The sequence below is a fragment of the Trachymyrmex septentrionalis genome, unplaced genomic scaffold (genome assembly GCF_001594115.1).
Source record: "Trachymyrmex septentrionalis isolate Tsep2-gDNA-1 unplaced genomic scaffold, Tsep1.0 scaffold40, whole genome shotgun sequence".
NCBI classification, from domain to species: domain Eukaryota; kingdom Metazoa; phylum Arthropoda; class Insecta; order Hymenoptera; family Formicidae; genus Trachymyrmex; species Trachymyrmex septentrionalis.
Genome location: NW_017305569.1, coordinates 1,204,479 through 1,229,072, shown reverse-complemented (window position 1 = coordinate 1,229,072; position 24,594 = coordinate 1,204,479). Strand labels below are relative to the sequence as shown.

The window sequence follows — 24,594 nt, the reverse complement described above, 5'->3', positions numbered from 1 at the left end:
TGATTAAAATGTTTTATACGGTTAAGTTCAAAAAATCGATACAATCAAATCCTGCTTCATAAATATCAGATTGTTTATTTGATATTTTCGGTGAATTCTATCTCCCCATATTTCCTTTTCACAGCATTAGAAGCATAATCGAATCAAATTTATTCCTTGATCTAAATTATGTATTATATTTTCTGTCGACAGAATATGATATTTTATTTCTGTTACATAAAATTTACATTGATATATAGGAATATTTCTTTGGATAGAAGAGATAAATTTCTTTCAGTACTGAACAATAGTATATGTATAGAAAAGTTCGTAATATAGATGAATAAAATAAACGAATGTCGTTCAAGATATGAAAAAAATAAAAGAAGCAGACGCTCTTTCCATCATAAATAGCCTGCAAAAATATATAAACTTTGATTTATTTCTTCATTATTTGTTATCGGTTTTTCTAATACTCAATATTTCAGTGCCTATTGAACCTCTCCTCTAGCAAAGAAAAGGTACAAAACTCTCACGCGACAAAAATAGCACAAGATTCCGGTATAAACTTCGTCCGTTCGGTAAAATTCTAAAAAACGTAATGTGCGCGCGCGTGTGCGTGTGTACTTTTACACGTATGTGACATGTACGAGGAGGACTGTCGAAATAAACCTCTGCGAGAAATCCTTAGGGAGCATGGGGCCGTTATCAGTGTAAGCTCGTACGGACTCGACCGTTCGAGGCAAGATCGTGGAAAAAGAGCGGTGGCGCAGGGTCGTCAGAAAGGGGGATGGTTTTTCTACGAGGGAAAAAACTGGAGTGACCGTAGCTCCGGGAATACACCCGGTTCGAAGATGTTCGCCGACGACGGTTAGAGAGACCCGGTATATGAGAACTTTGCTACTTTCGGTAGCACGCGCAGCCACAGTTCTATTCACTTTTCTCATTAAGCAAATCTCAGAAGGAGGAAACGAGCTCGCGAGTAGAACTTTCGGTGATAAGCCCGGAGGAACACGCGGAAGCTGCGCCTTCGTCTTCTTTACACCGAGTCGTTTAATTCCTTCCTTCGAAAGTCGGCGCTTTCCTATGCTCTTCTCTCCTTCCTCTCTCTCTCTCTCTCTCTCTCTCCCTTCTTGTCTTGTATTAACACGATGCTTTTAAACGTCGAAGCAGGCCATCGTCGTCTTATTCGAGAATCTCGATATTACGTAGGCTCACCGCGTTACCTATGCCGCGACTTATAAATAAGAATGAACGTATTAGTATGCGTACAGTATAACGCAGTGGAATCAGCAATACCTTCTCCGTGTACGCTTCTTATCGATTCGCTGCTCTCGGCGTGTCGTTGAATTCAGAATTCCGCGTCGATCTCTTCACGCGCGCGGAAAACAGACTGGAGCGTAATTAAATGCGGAAATATAATATCTGTTTTTTATCTGCTTTCACGTTCATTAATATGAAAAAGAATGGAAATCATACATTTCCTATTTCTTCGTATTTTGTATGCACGCACGTAGAATATATTTCCTGGTAGAAATTTCATGCATTTTTTGAGCAGTTACTAGACAGTTTAATTATATTAACTCTGCAATACATTCAGTAACTCTAGTAACTGAAAAATAAAATTACTTATAATTGGAATCCCAATGAAGATGTAACGCTTTATCTGCTTATTGCACACAAAAGATGTATAAAATCCAAACCCATTTACTGAACAAAAACAGGATAATAAATGTACGCAGTATTTTATAATTAATAATAATTAATAATAATCTATCGATGCTAATAATACTAGACAATAATTGGAAAGATGTCTATGCAATTGCACATATTTTCAGCGGGATAATTGCTTCAGCCACTAAATAAAATTCTATCAAATTTTTGTTCATTTCCTACACAGTACACTGTTAAATATTGAACGAGCAGCGGTAAGGCAATCTCTTGAATTAAATCATATTTTGTTATTCTTAACTTGCATGCACGTCAAAACGTAAATCAACTCATTTCTGTGGTTGCTTTCGAAGTAAACAACGTATCCATATTAACATAATGCAATTTAGTAAATAATAAACTAAATTTGAGAACTAAATTTAATATATTTCTTTGAATTAAATTATTTAATTCCATTGTTTCAGTTAAATTAATGATAAATTGAGTAAAAGCAGTAGAGCGATCTTCAGAAATGATTAAAAATCACACTCAAATTAGGTTAATTTGATGGACTGAACAATGTATTGTTACAATACAGCAATACTATTATAGATAGTAACTAGATGGATGTCTAAGAAAACTGTATATATTTCTATCAGGATTACGCATTAGTAGATTCATGAGAAAAAGTTTATGCACATAAAATCTTCAAGACTTCAGAATTACTAGTTCTAGGATATCAGAGCAGGGATTGTTCAGAAAGTGTTATAATTTTCAAGATTATGATTATCCCTGCAGCTTCTGATGGGTTAGACCTCGTTTTTCAGACCTCGATTTTTCTCCTCTAACTTCTGCTTCTCGCACTGTGACTTTTCGGTGCTTCGCACCGAACGTTTCGCTCGCGCGAAATCCCGTCACGAGCTTTGCGGTGAGCAAACCGAACGGGTATCGATTTCAGTTTTACGCGGAGCAGAGCGTACAGCGGCGGACGCTGGCCTCTCTCAATCGCGCTTCGGCCGATTTCAATCGAGTCGATCTGAACCACTGATTAAAACGGTCGTAGGCATGCCGACTGGTCGGAGATAGTGTATGTATCGGTGGATTTGGATGTATCTCGGCGAGCCAACTATCTCGTCAATGAGATAAAGCTCGAATGGATTAAAGGGAAGAGCCGTCGTGCGAATGTAGTGCTATCCGGCTGGTGAGGTGGCGGCTGAGAGCATCAGGGGGAACGGTAGGAAAAGGGAAGATAATAGGGGGAAAGGGGATGAGTGCAGGAATCCGACTCGCGAATGCGTTTATCTCGATCCGCCGAGGTCGCGTTACATGTTCGCCACTGAGAAGCATTTCATCAACGTCATTCGCCCGCAGCCTTTCTCATCCTCCTGTCGTTCTCTCTCCCACTTCCCTTCCGTTCTCTTTCGCCTTTTGTTTCCATTTCTTCTCCCACTTATCTCGCTTTCACTCTTTCTCTCCGTTTTCCTATCTTTCTTTCTTCGCATCTCTCTCTCTCTCTCTCTCTCTCTCTCTCTCTTGTTCTTTATTTGTATTCTCTTCCTTTATAGACCTTCCCTCTATACGATTTTGTTTCCCTTCCGCTGATCTCTTTTTGTTTTGACAACGACGTACGGAACGCGAATATTTCCTCGCCTTTGCTCAGTGGGTTTGGTATCGGAGCGGACGTGTTTCGTCTGAACGAGAGACGGTAGGTAGAAACGACGATACTGTCGACGAAGCTGTCTGCGGCGATTCGTCGTCGTCTCGAAAACGAACGTGGTACATCCTGCCGAGCGGACAAATGTGTACGCTCCTAGGGTCTTCGGGTATCATAAATAATACTCATCGGTTTTTATAGCGAGCCATTATTACTCAACGACAAGTCATTGAACACAGAGAGAAACAATCGTCTCTTAACTTATTCTTTTCAATTATTATGACCGAAGACAGTGAAGTTAACTCAGCTGAATGCGATGACTAAATGCGATAACGGCGCGATATTTTTAACGGCTGAGAAATTTTTAAATTCCTTTCTAACAATTAAAATCATCCCTATTTTTGTGATTTCACTTTATACATATATTTTTATCATCCCTTTTTCATCGCAATTCAAACGAGAGAAATATTTTTTAAATAATGTTAATTTAAACTTAGTCGTATTTTAATCTGAAATTTTAGTGTTATAATTCGTAAGATTACAAATTGAACAAATTTGATAAATAACACTCCTTCTTTCTTTGGCGTCTTATTAGGGAAATTAATTTCAAATTCGCTTCAAGTTTAGTCATAGAAATTGTAATTAAAACTATATATCCGGTGATACCGAGACCCCTTATGTGCGAAATTTGTATGCTTCGCGTGTTCTTGAGTTATGTTGCGATAAAATCGCACACATGGGCGCAATTTTTTCGGAAGTCGGGGAAAGAAATTTACTTGTGCCGGTGAATGCGCAACTGTTTTTTTTTCTGCGATCTTTGCTGGAGATAAATCCAGCTCACACGAGTTCCGCTTGTCTATCGGGAAGATCATCGCATTCAGCGTGGGCACAAGATGAGAGTCGGGCTGCCGCACTTAACGCTAAATGGGCGATGAGAATGTCGACTGATGAAGCATTTGCGTTTGGCGTTTTTTCGCACGGGTAAGGAGATTCGGCACGATTATACCTGAAAGAATTGTTAGAAAGCTGACACCCCGCGTCGGACCGATTTTTCTACCCGCGTACACGTTACTCTTTGTCCGATGAAAGTGAGAACCAAAGCATAACATTACACATTCGCATTATATATTTTTACGCAAAATAATAATTGAAAGAAGTAATATTTATCATACATATAGATATTTTCGATATATATTATGTACATATTTTTACTAATTTATTATAATTCTTTTTTTTTTTTAACGTATTTTTATCTAAATTGTTAGCTGTTATTAGTTGTTATTATTAGCTAAATTGAGTGTATCAGTGTGATTACAGATACTTTCGTTTATTTTATCTTTTAAACATATCAGAAGCATTACTGTTCTCTCCCGAATTGTTCTGTATAACACAAGACTATGCTTCGCGTATTAAAGCGAGTCTGTTTCCGGTGCTAACACTGAGAGTGCCTGTCCACGTGTATCGCGAAGCGTGTAATACAATCGCGATAATTTGCCGTGTAGTACAATTATTGCGGAATTAACCGCGTCTCAAGGGCGCGGCTTTGCTGACTTACGTTATGCGGCGGTGCGATTATTACGACATTAATTTCATTTTGTGCTTCCTGTTGCAGGTCCGAAGGCGCGGAATAATTCGGAGCAACGGCTCGCTTTACCTCGCCTCGTCTCTTGCAGAAAACAATCCTCCGTTATTAGACGACTGCAATAAGCGTAATCGCCGGCTCGAAAGTAACGTGAGTATCAAGTATACTAGATCGCCGTCCCCTCTTGCTATACTCGCAGATTCTACACCGATCTCCTGACGATCGTTTTTGAAGCGTGTTTTCGTTCCACTTTCACGAAGAGAAAATTTCTCATGGAATTCTATTTTCCTCTTTTCTGTTATTGTTCCCTTTTACCTGGTCCGTTCAATGTTAGTTTTTCGCATTGACAGTGGATGTAGAATATGGTGCGCTTCGAGAAAGAGAACCTGAAATAGGATTATCCAGACTGGCTTGCTTACCCAAGTAGCACGAGAGTTCAAACAGCATCTTCTAAACTGTTCGTCTGATTTCTGTTGTCTTGATAGTCGGCATTATTTTGATGGGCGGTTTTACTTATATTACTATGCGCGCAAAGCTCATAATTATGATTTATACTCTTTCTCCGCTATCTACTCTGCAAACATCCTGCAGTTTATACATAATAGCGCGAGTTGTAATATACCGTTGCGGCGAGATGGTACTCGGCATTACTTCTGTGTCTATCATCTATCACGGTACGCTGCACACGAACCAATTAATCTTAATTGTACATTGGTATTGTACAGGAATGTGTTTGAGAAGGAACAATTACTTGTTCTGCTTTTCGCGAACAGAGTGCTATTATCCTTTTTTTTTCCTCTCTCTCTCTCTCCCCCCCCCCCCACGTAATACAAACTAATACGAACGCAATTCTGTATTTAAGGACAAATGTACGTACAAAAATTGCGGCGACTGAGACAACTTATGTTTCGAAATGCGCCAACCGAAGTGAAATTTTTCAAGCCACTTGTGCGAACGCGATTTGCCTCTCCATTGGTACAATTTTCGCAATACACTTCTGAATACTCGCCATCGTTTACGCCCGAACTGGTCGAGCTTTTCATCGAAACAGAATAGTAGTCGACATGAAAGGGCAAAAGAGACGGAAAGAGGGAAAAAGAAAGAATAAATGGAGAGGCAGCCTGTATGTTATCGAACGAATACGTCGATGTGTCGAGGCAAAATCGACATTCCAACTACTACGCGTGAATTTTTATATACGCCAGACGGAAATTTGGGATAGTCGGTCTTACAGAGGTTCCGGGGAAAAATAAAAATTTGAATGACAGCGCGCGCTTTGCGAAATAAATCTTGCTTTGTTCTAAGAAAATTAACTTTTGCTCCGTTCTAAGAAAAAAATGAGGTACTTATTGCGATGTTAGAACCGTAGGGCATGAAAGATTAAAGAGGAGACAGTCTCATTACCAAGAAATTGCACCGAAAGTTTGAAACTATCGGGTATCCGAACTGTTGCTAATGGCATGTGTTTCTAATCACTAGGAGTGCGCCGAGCAACAGAAATTTTCGAGAGAAGAGATCCGACATTTGAGTCTCTTCATGTCGGGGAATTGAATTGAATTTTGGTCCAGCTGATCGCTCAGAATGATTTTCGATTTACTCTGAATTTTCGAGTGCGATCTCTCGGCTTATCCGAATCTAGTATATCGATAGCAATCGTTTGAACTTCGCCATGTTTCCTGATTATTTTTTTCGTTTAACTTCGATATGAATTTCCATTTTGCGTCAAGGTTGCTCGTCCAGCATGGCCGGTTATTGTTGGCCCCTTGAAGAACCGAATAGAGCCCCAAACGATAACCCAGGTTCTTGACCTGTGTTCATAAAGGGACAAAAATTTTAAACCGCATTTTTAGACCCGACGGGTTCGTCATATACGTTAGTAATTGTCTTCGAGTCTTTAAGAAGCCGTACGAAAAAATTAGGTAATTAAGATGGCTGCCGCTGCATCTCCCGCCGTACACATCCCGTTCGTTTTGCTGCACTCTCTCCTTGGTCCTTCGCTTCTTTGGTTTCGAGACGAGGTTTTTACCGCGCTGAATGCTGCAACCGCTATGATATTGCATGCTGACAGAATTTTGATGCCGTACGTGCCGTATATGGGTATGGATATCCGCTAGTGCCTATTTCACGATTCTTAATCCTCGGCGAGGTCGCCCGAAACTACTTACCGTCGAAAAACGCTGCCGTGACGAATAAAGTAAAACGTGAAAAAAGATAAAATCATTTTTTTTTTTAATGGACTCGTATAGATCCCATTGTATCGAAAATGGAGCAAAATTTATGATACATGCAGAAGGCTAGACTGTTTGGTGGTATTCAGCTCGAGACGCTTTTGAACAAACAAACCTTTCTTCGGGTCACTTTCAAACAGGGAAACCATTTTTCAAACAGAATTGTATTGACTGCTGAACTCTTATGCTGCCCGCCTATAGTGTAGCTATTGTCAAAGATGCAATAGCTCGTCATTCAGTAAGCAGCAAAAAATATCAAGTTTAAATCTGTCTCGTATTTCGAATTAATTGTATTTTCATTATTCAAATTATTCTACTAAACTTACATGCCTTAATTAAACATCTTATGTTTGGCGCTTTTAAGTCTGGATGACAAACTGTTGTTTCGAAGTTGTTAATCCTTAAACACGGGTATCAATGGGGATATTCAAATTATGCAACAAAGCCGTATAGTGTAAAATTAAGATAGAACGTTTAACTAGATTTCACTTTAATATAACTTTTAACTTGAGAATTAATTATACAACGTTGTTATATATTTGAAAGAGTAATAAGAATATAGAATAGAAATAAATCAGAATTACACTGAAGCAAAAAACTTTATTAAGCAAAAAAGCATTCCTTAATTAGATAAAGAATCCAGAACTTAAAGGATGATCGTAATTTTGAAATATTCTATATAAAACTCTCGGATTCTTATTTCTCTTTATCTGACATCGTCAGAAGACCGAAGAAACTTATTTTCGTTATCGTAACGAAATAAGAAACGCTGGTTTCTTCGTCATTATAGCTGCGATTAAGACAAGAAAATTACTTCAATTTGATATAAATGTTCGTGGAACGATGTTATCGTTAATAATTTTGAAAGAAAAGGACTTCATTAAGATAACTTTCTTCCAAAGATAATTTTTCTTTTTTAAAATGTCGGATAAAGAAGCGTGAGAAGAGAAGATGAAACGTACACACAATGTTCCCGAAATTACCGTCACGGTTTTTGAGTGAAGCGAATAGTGATTTTGGACTCGAGAATCTCGAGATTAAAAATCTCGGGCATTTCACCGGGAGTGTCCGTGGTCCAGGCGAATGTCGGGATGCCGGTATCGAACGAAAATGTCGAGAAGAGAAGGGAGGAGCGACGCGTATCGCCGACGGTGAGATCAAGAAAGAGCGCGTCTCGTACTACCGCGATAACTGGCGTGATTCCAATGGACAAAGCGAGCAGGGTGGGCAAGAAGGGCGAAATAAAGGCGCGGACACAACACCCGAAAACGAATCCGGCCATTCTCGAAATAGGCACCTGGAATGCCGGTCCTCGGCAAGAGCTATTCCTTCATCAGACTTCGCGTTCCGAGTCACCCGTTCTGTCTCTTTCCTTCTTTCTCGCTATGCCTGTAATCTGTCTCGATCCTTGACTGCGCATGCCATTATCCTCGGCTATCATTAACCCCCTCAACTGCTGTAGTAGTCGAATTTGGATAACGCAACCGATTGGTGGGCTCTAATAAAGAAATGATGCCGTACTTATGTTAATGGATCGGCAAGCCATTTAGACCTTGACTCCGTAGCGATAAGAAAGACATGAATGCTTCGTAAAATTATAAAGAAATCAGAGATGCAGTTAGCGAGATTCCTCTTGCATTCTCTTCTCAAATACCTTATCAAATATTCACAATAAGGACTGCTTTGATCTTTCTATAATTGCTCAAAATTAAAGTTCGTTATCGCGCAATCATTTTTTAAACAAATTTCTTTTTTCATGTATTAATATATAAAAAAGAAATTTGTTTAAAAAATGATTGCGCGATAACGAACTTTAATTGTGAGCAATTAATTACACACACACACACACACACACACACACACACACACATTAATATATTAATATTTATGTTTATATTAGGTGCACGCCTAATAAGCTCTCTCTTGGTATAAAAGTTTCCATGAAAGTCCTTAGAATATTATCTTATCTCCGTTTTGTAGATAGAAAAGATATCTGCGATGTAGTACTTGAAATTAAAAGGAGTTCCATTCAGCCTTCTATGTCGTTTCGCGTAATCATTTTCGCGCGCATCACTTCGTTCCTAGGAACAAGCAAATATCACGCGGCGGTACGATTGCACCTTTCCACCCACACCTCCCCACAGCTATGAAGTTGAAAAGACTATTCGTGCGATCTCGGAAGGCATACCGAGATAGAACGGAATGGCGGGCGACGGCAAAGGAGGCGAAGCAGTGGAGATGGAGGCCACCGAGAAAGATACCGATGGCATTTAGTACCTTCGCTCGGAACGTTTCAGATAATGACTGGGTGGATTACTAGGTCTCTAGACGAGGAAAGAGGAGGGAAGACCTTTTTTCCTCTCGTTCGATTCCGCCGCTGCCGTTGCTCGGGTGAATCGAAACGAAGAGTGGAAACTGGACGCCAGAAGATCGGGGAATGAATAGCGAGAGCGAGAAAGAGTGAGAGACGTTGAAGGATCGACTGAAATGTAGGAGGAAACGAAGATGAAGGTGGTCAGTCGCCGTTCTGACGATAGCGAGCTTTCATTCCGAGGCATTATTCACATCGTTTTGCCAGACAAACGAACGAGGTGGAAAATTCGCCGGAGCGAGAAACATTGCGTTTTCGAGTGCGTCGTCCAAAAAAAGAGGAGTCCGCGATGTGTGTTGCCATCCCTTCGCCACCCCCGTTCCAACTACCAACGTATATAGTAACGGGTACTGCGCCGCGCCGGTTCGTTTGGTAGCCTCCATTTTTGTCTCTCCTCCGTTTTTTGTCCGACGTTTCTGTATTTGAGCACCTTTTTCCGGTGGTCGCAACGACAGCACCGTGCGTATATGTATCGTTTGCGAATATCTCGCGAAAAGAGGTGGTATCATCAATGCAGAAAGGAGTTGACTGACGAAACACAGAGTGATTGATTCACTAAAATTGGTATATTTAAATATCGGGGATTGAAAGTTAAACGAACTTTTTCAATCTCTGCTTTTTCACGGCTTTTTTTTTCGCCCCCTTAAATGTAAAGTTCTAATTATTCTAATGAATGTTGTCGTATGGAAAAAGATTTAAAGCGATTTAAAGGAAGTGATTTAATGAAATGTTCTAATGAAGAACCGTTTAAGGAAACCTGTGAAGCCACAATTGTTCCGTTAGAGTGTTCTCGCAATGAAGAAATATTTATAGAAATCTAAAGTTATAATCGTTTTAATGAATTGTGAAAATAAAAAAATCTTTGCTTTCTTAAAACATTCTCTCAAGTATAGATAGATTCTCTATTGACAGAAATTTCATTTTTTAGAAGATATTGTTTTATTTGAAATTGAAAATAAAAATTAAATAAAATCAATTATTATCTGCTGGGGGGGGGTATTACGATTTCGAAGAAAGATAAAAAGTAATTAAGAAATCAATATATTATGGGCTCAAAAATTTAAAAACGAAATAATTAAAAAAGAATTACGAGCCAAGCAGGATTGTCGGATAATAAGTAATATTAATTATATAAATTTAAAGATTTTACTTAATTTTTCAATATTTCGTATCTGAAGTTCGTATAACGGTATATTTAAAAGGGATATATGTACACATAGATAACCTGATTCTAATCGGTCATTCTATATAACGAAGAATTTTGCAGGGAAGAAATGAAAAAAAAAAAAATGCTGAGTATGCAATAGTTCGAGCTCTGCGAAAACTGGCTCTGCTACTGTTTCCTCTCTTTCTATTTCTTTCCGTTGAATGTGGTCGCGTATGTAATCGAAAAATATGAATTTGCGGACGATAACAAAAGAGCAGAATTGTTTTAGGAAAAATTGAATGCGGCACAACGTTGTGCTCGAACACGTGCGAAAATTAGATTCGTGCGCTGGATTGTTTTACGACTTTCTTTTTTTTTCAAGTGCGTTTTTATACAATAACAAGAGATAGAAACAAAACGTAAATTAAAAGTAAGAATGTATAAAGTGATTTTAAATCGATATTTTTGACGGAGATATAAGAGATTAACAAAATATTTTTCAAACATGTAAATCTTCTAATTTTTAATGTTTTATAATACTCGATTTATATAATTTATACTTAAAATCTTATTAAATTCATGATACTAAAATAATTTTTATTCTTTCCATAAAAAAATTTCCATAAAAAAAAACATATGCACCTTTATAAAAATACAATATCTTATAATCTAGAATCCCATATTATATATAACATTTCAATAGCTTGGGTTGAAAATTAATTCTTAAAAAGATTCTGTTATCGAAATATCGAGGTCACAATAGGCAATTCGCCAAAATATGCTATTAAATTATTGTACATTCTGCACATTAAAAGAGAATATAATGCATTTATGTAATACGAATAGTATTATATGATAATAAAATAGAATCTTTTTTTATTATTGCGGTAAAAAAATTCGAATGATAAAGTACAAAATTTATTGTTTACAATAATATTTAACGAGTCCTATATTTATTAATAATCTATTGCCATTGAAAAATTATTACGGTATCTTATTTATCAAATCTTTTTAATTACCTCGCGATCGAATCTAAAATCTCGATTACGAATATAAAATTTTCACAGGATTTACTTAGGGATTACGTACTTCGAGCTGGAGTACCGAATTTATTTTTCATTTTGTGCGAAATTGAATATAATCACTCGTGCAGAATATGAATTCGTGCGCAATTTTACTCATGCTGTCTAATAAGATCAATGAGCTTTTCAACAAGATAAAGCGAGAGGAGCCAATCAACACAGGTTATAGATACGATACGATGCTTTTAGAAAACGGACATGAGGGATCATCTCGATTTGTATTGGAATTGAAATGCACACGCACACCGATGATCACTTCGAAATACCGATTATGTAAACTTGATAAAGCTGGTGTAGGGTGGCCAACAAACTCATTCGATGCTCACTTTGATGCTTTTTAAATACAGTACAGCGCAAGGTAATTAAAGGTTGGAAACGGTGCTTTCGGAAAGAGGAATGGATGGTACGAACGAGAAATAGAAGTTAATCCCCAATGTGATGGTTTCCAAAGAGCCACCGAGTATCGCGTGAAAATGTTACCGGAGAGTGTCGGTCGTTGCTTCGAATTAAAGTTGCGAGCATGTAATAAATATTCACAGATTTAAATGCGCGTTTTTGTTTAATGCAAATTAGGAGCTGAATGAAATTATTTAGGAAATATATAATTTTGCGTGCAATTACCATGCGAGAAAATAATAATTCGAGCATAACAATAAAACGAATATTTCAATTAATATGTACATAATTTATGTAATATTGAAACAATACAAGACTTTGGCAGTTTTTATTTGCTATTTTATGAATGCCATTTGAAGCAAATTTGTCCGGGTTTGCTCGCTTGCTTGGTTTAGATTGGACTTTACATTGGGCTTTAAAAATTATATGGACAAAGAGATTTATTTATTTATTTTTACTGAATTTTTTGTTGAAAATTACAAAGCTTTAGCATCTCCATTAATTATTATTTTACATAATATTTCATTTTTTATATTTTATATTTCATTATATTTTAGTCCTACCTTCGTCAATTAGTAATGAAGTTTATAAATAATGAAAAAAAATTGTCCTATAAAATTGTGAAATATGTTGAAGATAGTTGTCATTTTATTGTCATTTTACTAAAATAATTATCTAACTAATCGAGAATAAGAAACACGAATCTATAATATACTATAATGTATAGATAGTACTAAATGCGATTATGCATCTTATTTCTGCTTTCGATATAATGTACCATGACGTCCACGACGTTAGGTACATTCCAATCGAAAGTGGCGACTGCAATTCGAGATGACAGTTAAAGGCTTCTTATATAGCGGTCAATACTCACCTGCAGTCAATACTTACCTTTCATTTGGAATCGGGAAGATAAACGATGTTTTTTTTAAATATACAAGCTTTCTAGATGGATGGTTCTAACAATAAAAATGAAAATGTTTATTTTCTTTAAACATTGAATTAAAAACATTTCTTCGGGATTTATTCTTTCTGAAATATACGTTGTGTTTAGTTAAAAGCTTAAGATTAGATCCAGATTTTCCCATTTCAAACCATTAAGATTAAGAAAACGGGTCTCGTCACGTTTGAAGGAACGACAAATCATTGAAAAAATAGATAAAAAAGAAGAAAGTGTAAAGACAAAACAAAACATAGGAATGTAAAGTTTATATTACTTCAAAGAAAATTGAAGCTACACTTTCCACAGATTACACAATTAAGTAATTTAGATATTTTTCTGCTTACGATCTTTTAAAGTATATTTGATGGAATTCAACAAAAAATTATTTTCCACATATTTATGATAAGAATTATTTTCTGTAAGGCAAATATTTATTATTTCTGTATGACAATCCAATTTTTCCTGTATATTAGTGATACGTAAAGTTTCTCATTTATTATATATTTCATATTTTTGTAATCAAATAATTTTTCTTTATAAATTACCAAATCCGTGCGCTGAGCGAAACAAACATATCATGTTCTGCTGCACTACATTGACCACGCGTTGAATCCTCGCACGTCAAATCTACCGTGTGCGTATCTCGTAAAACTTTAAGCCCACCTAGCATTAAACCTGAAATGTCTGCGCGTTATTATACGAAATTAGCTCCGCGTGGCAATATTAGGCGGGAAATGCAGTTATAACTTTTGAGCGAGCAACGGCGCCCAGCGTCGTCGTTGCGGCGGGCAATAATTTGCATACCGAAATTGCGATGCTGCGCGCGTGTTCGAAATCGCGTGTCGCCTCATCGCGTTGCAACATCGTAACCAATCGCATTTGTCAGCGTCAGTCATCGCCCGAAGAGTCACTTTCTTCTTACGTTATCCGCAAAGTTATCTCATTGAATCTTATCCGCTTGCGTTTCCATCTTTTTTATAATGTACACGGATGAAAATCTACACTTTCCATTATGTACACGGATGAAAATCTACACTTTGCTTTTTCCGTACTGCAAATCTCATTACGATTTTTTAACGTACAGATAGGTATTTTCAGTTAAAACAACTGTGAGATAATACGAACATTTGCTCGATGCTCTTCCGATCCTTTCTACAAAATTTTTTTTATCTATCATGTACCGCTTTTATCTATCACAAACTGTTTTTCAATTGACAAAATTGGATAATAATGTATTTTTTGAAACGCGCTCACACGCGTGTTAATATTGAAGGAATTCATGCGAGTACTCTGCAGTAAAAAAAAAAAAACGCTTGCTAGCTGAACTAATATTGGAATACAACGATCCTATTTCAATTTTCCTGAAAGGAAAGGATATCGAATTAGCCTTCTATCGTTGATGAATTACGAAATAACGTTCCAACAAAGATGCTCTGCATCTGATCGAGGCTATAGGCATAAACTGTTCATGGCAACATGTCGATTGTGGCGAAAGTCACATTGCCATTTAAGCCTTTAGAAAGTGCGGACAGGGTCGTTAGTTCGAAACGAAAACCATTTACAGTCGTAAGAGATATATTGCGATTACACTTGGGAGTTGTTCGGATACTTACCATTTTTTACCTTTTCCCATGGTGCAGAGAGAGAGAGAGAGAGAGAGAGACTCTCTCGGTTCCTTTGTGTCTGGATGCTCGCAATCGAATCGTCGTCGCGTCGTGCTATAATAATCGATTCTAACGGTAGGAATCGCTTATGACGAAGGACCGAAGCGATCGCCTTGCCTCCGTCGTTTCAATTTTTTTTTTACTCGTTCGAATCGTGAGAAAAAGATTGACGTCTTCGTGATAATGTCAAATGAATTTTTACAAGGTAAAGAATTAAAAGAGTTTGTTCGCCAATCTTAATGCAAATCGATGCTTCGCGTATGACGACAGCAAGAAGTTTGATGCTAGAGACGTGTTGCACGTCCAACTTCTTGTTGCTGTAAAAGTGGTATACAATATAGCTATGTATACATATATGTATGCACATACATGACATTTATATCGTTGCAGCAACTTTGATTACATTATACACGTGCAGCAAAAATCTAATATCAAACTTATTACTACGTCGAAATGGATACATGAATAACATAACTCAGATTTATATTTACCGTATAAGAGAGAAGAGAGTACAATAATAAAAAAAACAAATTCAAGTTTTTGAGGTGCACGAGACACAAACAATGAAACGTGTCAAATTTATCGATTCTGCAATCTCAATATTTTCATGAACGAGTAAAACGTATACGCTTTTATGAGACTGTACATCGTCGTGAAACTTTCTGTACAGATACAGAAAGAGTTTGATCTTTGCAAGAGAAGATTTTACACATTCGACCTGCTTATGGCTACTTTCAAAAATTAGACTTCATTTGAGAAATGGCGAAAGTTACAACATTACCACACTCGTATATTAAAGACGTTAACGGCAAAGTTCCTCTTGTTTACATATTCTTTTCCAGGAGCAGTGACATATTTATAACGAGTTGTATGTTTCTTACTGTTCTTACGCTTTATCATAGACAGTGGCACTGGCGTTGTACTTTCTGCATCCAGCCGTGTTCCTCGCCGCAAGAAAACTTGTCGTGGACGGCATTGTCAGCGTCGTCGACACGCTGTCTCATCTCTGTTCCTCCCCGGAGGATCATTGTTGAGCATCGAGCACGACGGTTCTTCAAAGATAAGGACGTACTTTTCTTACGGCTCATTCTGCCGACATGTTCGAGTCTAATATTTCCTTAGTTTAGTTGGCTACATGTGTAATTAAACTTAATATAACGTTTATATCGTGACGACACTGATGAAATATCATGACTTACGGTGCGAAATTTATCCGAGAAGGCAGAATGCCTTATGTTGTATATAGACGTATATAAATAACCTAATACTTAATATTATATATTAATTAATAATATTTTTAATTCTTTTTTTTTTAGAAAAATTCAAAACTATAAAATATGTATATTATTGTATATTATTGTTTAACACATAAATATTTGAATATTTTAGTTTCAAAAATGTATTTATTTATTCATATAATATTAATTCTTTATTTCTTTAAATATAAAAGCTTGAAATATGTATATTAATCAAATTGTAACTTTGTTTGAAAAACAAGAATATTAATTTTATAATAGAATTCCAATTAAAGATAATATTTGTCTTTCAAAATTAATGCAAGTTGTAAAATTATAAAGATGGCTTCAGTTTTATTTTATTATTTGTTTAAAACAACAAAACTACATTTTTTTTTTATATTAAAAAAATTTTAATCCCTACATTATTCTCGTATATATTTTTCAAAGATCTTTTCCATTAATATTTTTTTGAAAATCCTTTAGTCTGAATTTTACATAAATAATATTGAAGCATACATACGTAAAAGAAGAATGCATAGAATATTTCTATAGAGTCAAATAGAATATTTTTGTCTTCTTAGATTGATGACAGTTTATAGGTATTATGCAACTTTATCCGCTTGTTGAGCTTTCGCACTTCAAGCATTCGTATAAGCTGCATTTACGGTGATAATACGGTCGGATATGCGCCTTTCTTATCGGTCTCCCTCAACGTTTTCCGTATTCCAAAGTTGCAAAGTAAAGTTAGAAAAGTTTTTACGCGATCATACTTGTTACAAAAATCGAAGGAAATTTATAGGGTGCTTAGATTCGCTCAAACTTCGTTTGATCGATTCTAAGCACCATGTAAGCCTTTCAGAATTTCTAGAAATGTAGAATTCGGTTAATCTAACGATGAAATATATATTGTTATAAATGTGAATAAACGCGCGCGTAATAACATAGATTTTCCGATAAATTTATCTCTTTTAGAATTTTTTATATTATGAAATGTTAACTTTGTTCTAAAATATTAAAAATTACAATTTTTAAACATTAATACACCGACTAAATTACAAGATTTAATTTTGCATTGTACTAACAAAAACGTTACGATTAATTTGTCAGTATTTTATTTGAGTTTTTATATCTCTTACATTTTAACAGCGATGTGACCTGGATATATATGTATAATTATTCATTACATATAAATGATATTCTTTCTATTTCCTTCTATTTCATTCTATCTCTCTGTAAGATAACTTCAATTTAAATAAATTTTCTGGCCTTTCTAACGTTATAAATGATTTTCTGACGTATTCTTGTTTAGTGGTTTGCATTCGCTTAATTACATTCGCCATTTAATGTATTCGTTCTTTGACAGTCTTGATATAAACCTAATTTAAACAATAATTACATTTCTATTGTCATTCTTGCTCGCGGAAATTTACTATAATTACTCGTCTTTCAGCGTCAACTTACATCGAGTCCCTTAATTTATTTTTGCACGACATTGTCTAAACTTACTATATTTCGCGTCGTATACATATACAGGGTATCACAGCTATGTTTTATCTTCTTTTTTTCTGTCATTTATAGAATCCTTCCTTTATTAAATTAGATGACTTAGATCAATCTTAATTAAATTTAATTTAATAGCTCTATTTTTTAAATGTATTAATTGTCCTTATTTAATTATATCTTTCTAACTTATTATTTTTATATATACAAAGGTAGAAATCTATATTAAGGTTAAGTGCTATAAAGATTGTTTACCTTATCAAATTAAACCAAGAATTATGCATGGGGACGTTTTTCTTATTTACAAACGTTTCAAATATCTAGGTTTTTACTCCGAAAGATCCCTTCATATTTTTAATCATTTTTTTATTTAAAAAAGCCTACAGGTGTCATGATACTTATAGCTAAATAAGAAATATTTTTTTCGGAATTGATAATGTCATTAAACGTTAAACGTGTCATAGTGAAAACAAAGTATTCTACATAAAGCGATATGACGTATACGGATAACAACTTACTTGTCATATGGGTTTGATACTGTCGTTATACGAGAATACCGCAAGAAGAACCGTTCGCTCCGAGCGCGCCCCTGCAATTATTCCTATTTACTTTTCATCTGTTTTAATGGCGAGCGAGATGTACGCTGATCTAATATAATCTAATAGCTCATCTGCGGACGGCGTTATTTCTGCCTGAGATAAACTCGACATGCACACGCCTTTCTTCGAAACGCGAGAACATCTCATTGGTGTTGCATACTAGAAAATTTGTTCAATTTAAGATAGATCTATTCTACATATTTGAAAGTTTAGTCCGAAGAAATTTATCTTTGAAATTTAAACTCTTGAATATTTCTTGGCAAAATAAATATATTTACGTAGAAGAAAGATAAGGATATAATTGAGATAATTCGGAATAAAAAGTTGAATATATTGTACATGAATTAATTTTTATCTACAATATCGGTAAATTAATTATATTTTTGCTCTTAAAACGATGAAATAACAGAATTGAGAGCATCTATTTTTTAGATGCAGTTAACTAAAACATGTTTTACTTTATATTTTTATACTCTTAATGAAATATTTCCTACATTCAACAAATAAACTTCATGCTTCGTCGCTAGTACATATTTTCCCTATGCCTATTTGTATTTTATTCGAAACACTATTGAATATTGTCGTTTTGTGCGTTGCACGTCGTTACGATGCTGCGTTCGCAGCAGCCAACTTTGTCGGCAATGAAGAAACTTTTGTCGTTGACAGCATTGTCGAAATGCAACGAGCGTTGGAAGGTAGTTGTCGTTGTCGTTGCTGATGCGACGTTGTCGCAAAAATAGTTTTACCGCAAGTATAAATCCACCAGCGAAGCACAACCGAGAAAGCGACTATTTCTGTAAGTCCAATTTGTGCCAGAGAACAACTAGAATCGACTTTCGTCTTTTATACGTATTTGGCGGTGAAAATAAAATTTGAAGCATAATCGTTTATGACCAAGTAAAAATACTTTTCCTAAATAAAGGAAGATAGCGTAAAAATATCTTACATATTATTTTTATTATATTTAATTATAAATTATAGTTATTTATTACATCTTATCATTTAATTCTAACTATTAATCATACATAATTGATAGTTTTAGCAATAATTACAATTATACATAATTAATATTATGATATTGCGTTAGTGAATAAGATATAAAAATATCTTAATAGATATGACAGACAGTTTTATAATATCGCAAATTGGCAGATATCAGGTCTATAGGTACGAAAGATAGATAGTTCAGTAATTTCAATCCGGCGCTGATACTTTACATTGTTCCAGGAAGCTGCATTAGTCCTGCGTTATCGGATTACGTATCCCAAGTATAATAACAACGAATGAATATTGTAGATCAATCTTCTTCCCTCCTCTCTTCCCCTACGTACATAATGCAGTTTATCCCCCCACTGCCGTAATATACCTGATATTAATTATCTAAAACAACGGAGAGACACGCTGTCACGATTCATCGTTAACGGGAATAAGCTCAGCTGAAGAAATTAAAATCTTTATTGCGTTTTCCAATTGTAAACAATTGTAAAGTTTTGCTCAAGTTTTGAACTATATATACATAAATTATTTGTTGAATTATACAAAAGATGTGGCCGAAACAATCATGTCTTCTGCAAAAGTAAATCGGAAGCTGTAAAACAAATTTGAATGGTCTTTTCCTTTAGCTTTTGTCAAATTTTGTGTCGAAGACGTCCCCATTAACACAGAAATACAATAAAAAAAAAGATGAAAAAGAACGTTTTCAAAGATACTTCTGTTTATTTTAATTATTTCATTAATTACTACAAATGTAAGTTTATGCAATCAAATTATTTAATTGAAAAGGCATGTTTAACAATAACTGTTGATTATATCATTAAAGAGAAAACAATGGGACGATGTTAATCGATGATTATAGGCGGATTTTTCTTTAATTATTCTTCAGAGATGGATTTTTCGTTTGATACGTGGAGCAATCGGAAGGGGAACATAGCGATCTTTTTGTATCTCGAATCATGATGGCAACGCCTCCGAAAATAGCTCACGAAGACAATGGCGTGGGGCAACCTTAAGATCTGTATGGCTCATAGAGCCGTCTGACAATGAATTTTATTGTCCGACCATGACGAGGGAACGCTTGCCCCATATCTATCGCAGTTCTATTGCCACATTTGCGTTTCATTTGCGGTAGATTTTGAATTTGTAGATTTTATGATACGTGTCTTCAAGAGACAAGCATGCAAAAAACTAATACAAATAATTATACTTTTAATGATCAGTATTATTTCTCTTTCTTGCGATCATATATACTTATGATTGTTATAATTACAAGCACATAAAATTGTAATTATTTATACCCTCTGCAAAGAAGTATCATAAATATGAGTAATAAAATTTAATTAGACGAATATGAAGACGATTATATTGTGTTTGGTAAAGATATGAAGAATTATATGATATTTATATTAAAATTGGCATCAAGCCAATTTCTTAATGAGGTTTTTAAAGTCTTCTTATGACTTATTATATACGATTTTATGATTTTTATTTGTTCTTAATTATTTTAAGCTTCTATTTTGTTTTTATAGTTGCGCCTCTACTAAAGAATTATTTAAAGCTGCCTTGCAGATGTAATGCGATCTAATAAGTGAAAATCAATTTTTTAATATGCTATGTCGTATCAACTTACGTTTGAAGGACTTAGATAAAATTTATTTTGAAACATAGCCTGTTTTGTTTCTCCTAGTTCAATAATTTTGATTCTTAAAAGAAAATATCTTACTGTCACAGTTTAATTTACTTAATCGTTTTAATTTTTGTTTAAAAAGCACGCTAATAATTATTAATTATTTATATTTATTTTTGTAATCAATAAGCTAATTTCCTAGGTTTTTTATAATCTATCTATTATTTGATTTATATGTCACTCGAAAGAAAAATATTTAGTTTAATAATTATATGATTTTAAATGTGGATTTGAATAATCAAATAAATTAGTAGAATTAATAGAATTAAAATATTATAACGCAAACTATAGAAATCAAAGCCTTAAACGGTCTAGAGCTAAAATATTATATACTTTAGTAAAACAAAAAGCTGAAGAATAAAATCTTATTAGCTTTTCTTTTTTTATTAGCTTTATCTTTTGCATACGTGTCTTAAGGATCCATAATTTTTATTGTTAAATAATTCTCTATACGATAAAATTGCCGCTGAAAGGAATTTAACGCCAGATTTGATATGGTTTTAGTTTGTCACTCTTTTTATACATATTTTTCAAATTTACATATAAATATAATGCAAGGAAATATGCATTACCATTTCCATACAAAATGTTCCTCGGATTTTTCAAAGTACAATATACCACAAATGTTAGTCGCTGAAATTTTGTGGCGGACTATTAAATAAAGATACGAATGACAAATCCTGACGACGGAAAGAGACGTCGTCGGTTGAGTTGAATCCCGGGATGACTCTTATTTAAAATTTATCCACGGAACGGAAGGTAGGAACTATTTTTGTGCGAAAACGCGCAAGATGTGTTTGAGAGTAACACACTTCCACCGGGAAAGAACGACGGGTGACAGTCTTAAGACAATTTGAAACAGTGCCACATCTGGCTCTACTTTTCTAGAGGTTCTTCCGGAAGAACTTACGTTGCATATGTAGATGTCCGCCGGCTAGCGTGCTTGGCTTGGTATCCTACGCATCCAAGACCAAATGTACGAAGCAACGGTCTTTTGTCTTTATTTTTTTTTTTTTGCTGGCTTATAATATTATATAAATATATGTATATATACGTGTATGTATACATATACATTTTGTATATACATATATTTACGTACTCGTATGCATATTAGAACAATTTTCTTTCGATCTTCATTTTGACGTTTAAAATTTGGTCTGACATTTATATGAAAATTAGAATAACGAAATAAGAATACACAAACAAAGAAAATGATATTTCTCAGGCAAATAAGAAAGTTTCTATATCGAAGCTTGCCAATTTCTGAATGCGAATCGTGTAGTTATTATATTGATGAAGCGCGAAATTGTTTTCCACGAGATGCTCAAAACTACGAGGCGTATCTTTCTTAAGTTGCTTATTACTAATTTCAGTATTTTATTTTTACTTTTACAAAAATTTAATATAAAATAACGCATTTTACGAAAAATACTATAGAAAATTTTACTTTATTAGTAATGTATTTAAAAAAAAAATTACCGTCCACAAGGTCTAGATAAAAGATCCATTATCTCAGAAATGATGACAGATGCGGCAAAATGCTACAGGACTATTTCGATTCCTCTCGACAAGACTTACGAGAAAAGTCTTGCGTATCGAAGTCGTATCTATCACCGTTATCGAGAAAATAATCCCGATGTCTAGACATGTGTGTCACTTTTTTTTACCAGAGAGTGTATAAATATAGTTTTATGTAAAAATGTAGTTTAAAAATATAGTTTTATTTTTACATAATAACATTTTTACATAAAATTATGTTTTTTAATTTTAATTGCGATCAAAGTTATTCAACACTTCTCTAATATTTTTTCATCTCTATTTTATGACAAATGGAGAGACATTAATTTTTCGTGCATCAAGTTAATGAATTATTTTTTGTGATGATTTAAGTCATAGGGCTGCTCGTACTAATTTAAAATTCTCTAATTACTAATTTAAAATTGAAACTTTGCGATACGCACGGTTTAAAGTAATCAACGTACTTGTCGCAGACATAGTTTTTATGTTCAACTGTTTTACGGTAATGTACTAATGCAGCAGCACGTTTAGATTTATAGCATGAAGTTGTGCCGCAAGTGCAATGTTCATCGATCTCGCAATTCATTACCGCAAGCAATCAATCTGTATAATTTGCACGCGCCACTGTGAACACAGTATTACTTCCAATAGATTTGGCCGGTAATCGCACATGATTCACTCGTTTGTTTAACCGAAAGAACACAGCCGCGAAATCAACGGCCGTTATTCCATTTTATTATACGAACTACAGAAGCGATTAGTTGAGCGCACCGATGACATTTATCGCTGTTTGCCAGAATTATCAAATATCTGCAGCGACAATCATTTCATATTATACTCTACGGACTTTTATTTAAACGGTATAGTCCCTATTTCAAACCAAGCGTTTATTCCGAATCAAAAAGTTTCCATAGCTTTTAATTATTGAGCCGAGCCGGGCATGATTCAAATTTTTTCCGGTTCTCCTCTCAATTTTTACTTGTTCTGTTATTCCTTTTGATGGGACAAGGCTTTTTCGAGCTATTGTCTCTTAGCCGAACGATGAATAAGTAATGTAGTCAGTAATGTTTCAGTAAAGCTGAAAAAACGGATACCATCGGTTTAAAAAAATGGAATATTGAAAAATAGGGGACTATAGTGGATATTGGAATATCGAATATCGTACCGTCTAAAAACTAAATTAAAACGGCAACAAATATTGGCATTCCTTCTGTATCGATAGTGACAAATTACTAGGCTTTTTTACTTATAATGTTACTATTATATATGTTACTATTTATGAATGATACACAGTATTAATAACGTTATACAGAACATTTTAGTAAAAAGCGATTTGATAGATATATGTAGTCATAGATCTATTTTACAGATCCGATAATATTTAATTGTAATAACAAGAGAAGCTTAAAGAATTATTCGGATAACTAAGTTAGTTTGATTTGTACAATTTAGTATTTGAGCAATTTTTTTATTATCGTTATTCTTTGCAAATTAGTCGAAATAATTCAACTGTAAAGAGGTGAACTCTTAACTTTGAAAATTGCATCCATTACACCTAGCATATGTCTGGAATGTCCGAGTAGCTGGTGTTTTCCTCGTTAGAAACTGGTAATGTGCAGATCATACGCTGGGTGACAGCCGGTGTCTGCGGCAGATGAAAAAGAAATATCACGTTTCGAGCCGTACGATACGAGCGTTTGGATTTACATCGCGCGTACGTTGCAATAAAAAGGCATAGTCCTGTCGAGATTCCGAGAAAATATTAATGCACTGGGAGAGACACACGGTCGTATACAACATAAGTCACGCGCTTCTTGCCGCCAACTGTTATTTATAGTCGGCCCGTACGGATGTGCAATTTTTCAAAGTTTTCGAACTTTTGCGCGGCGCGCGCGAATCGGGACGTAGGAAATTTTTCGTCTGAGAATGCCAGAGTTGACTAGTACTTTATTGAGATTTTCTTTAAGTTTTCGTTTCGCGATGTATCTTTGTTACTGTTTATGAAAAGAGAAAAATCAAGAGAGAGAAAGACAGTGAAAGAATAAAATGATTACTCTTGATGTCACTTAAGTTTATGTTTTTAACCCATAATACGCTATATATTTTAAAATAAATATTATATGAATAATAATATGTAAGTGTTGCGAGTTTTTTTTTATAATAATTCATTAAGTTGACAAGGTACTTAAAGCAACTGGAGGATTAGAAATTTTTCATGATTTTTTATAACGAACTGAATAAATGTGATAAATCGAATGTGAAATTTTGAACGATATTTATAAAATATATGAAGAGTGACAAAATGGCTTTTTATTTTGACAAATACTTATACAAATATATGATATATATACGAGTATATA

General features: G+C 34.7%; 1 protein-coding gene across 1 annotated transcript in view; it reads left to right on the top strand.

Moving 5' to 3' along the window:
- The first annotated feature begins 4,910 nt into the window (after positions 1 to 4,910).
- LOC108750981 overlaps positions 4,911 to 24,594 on the top strand; it is a 46,728-nt gene continuing 27,044 nt past the window's right edge. The window contains exon 1 of the mRNA XM_018490877.1: positions 4,911 to 5,015. The gene's annotated coding sequence lies outside the window, so the exon portion shown is untranslated. The remainder of the gene's footprint in view (positions 5,016 to 24,594) is intronic.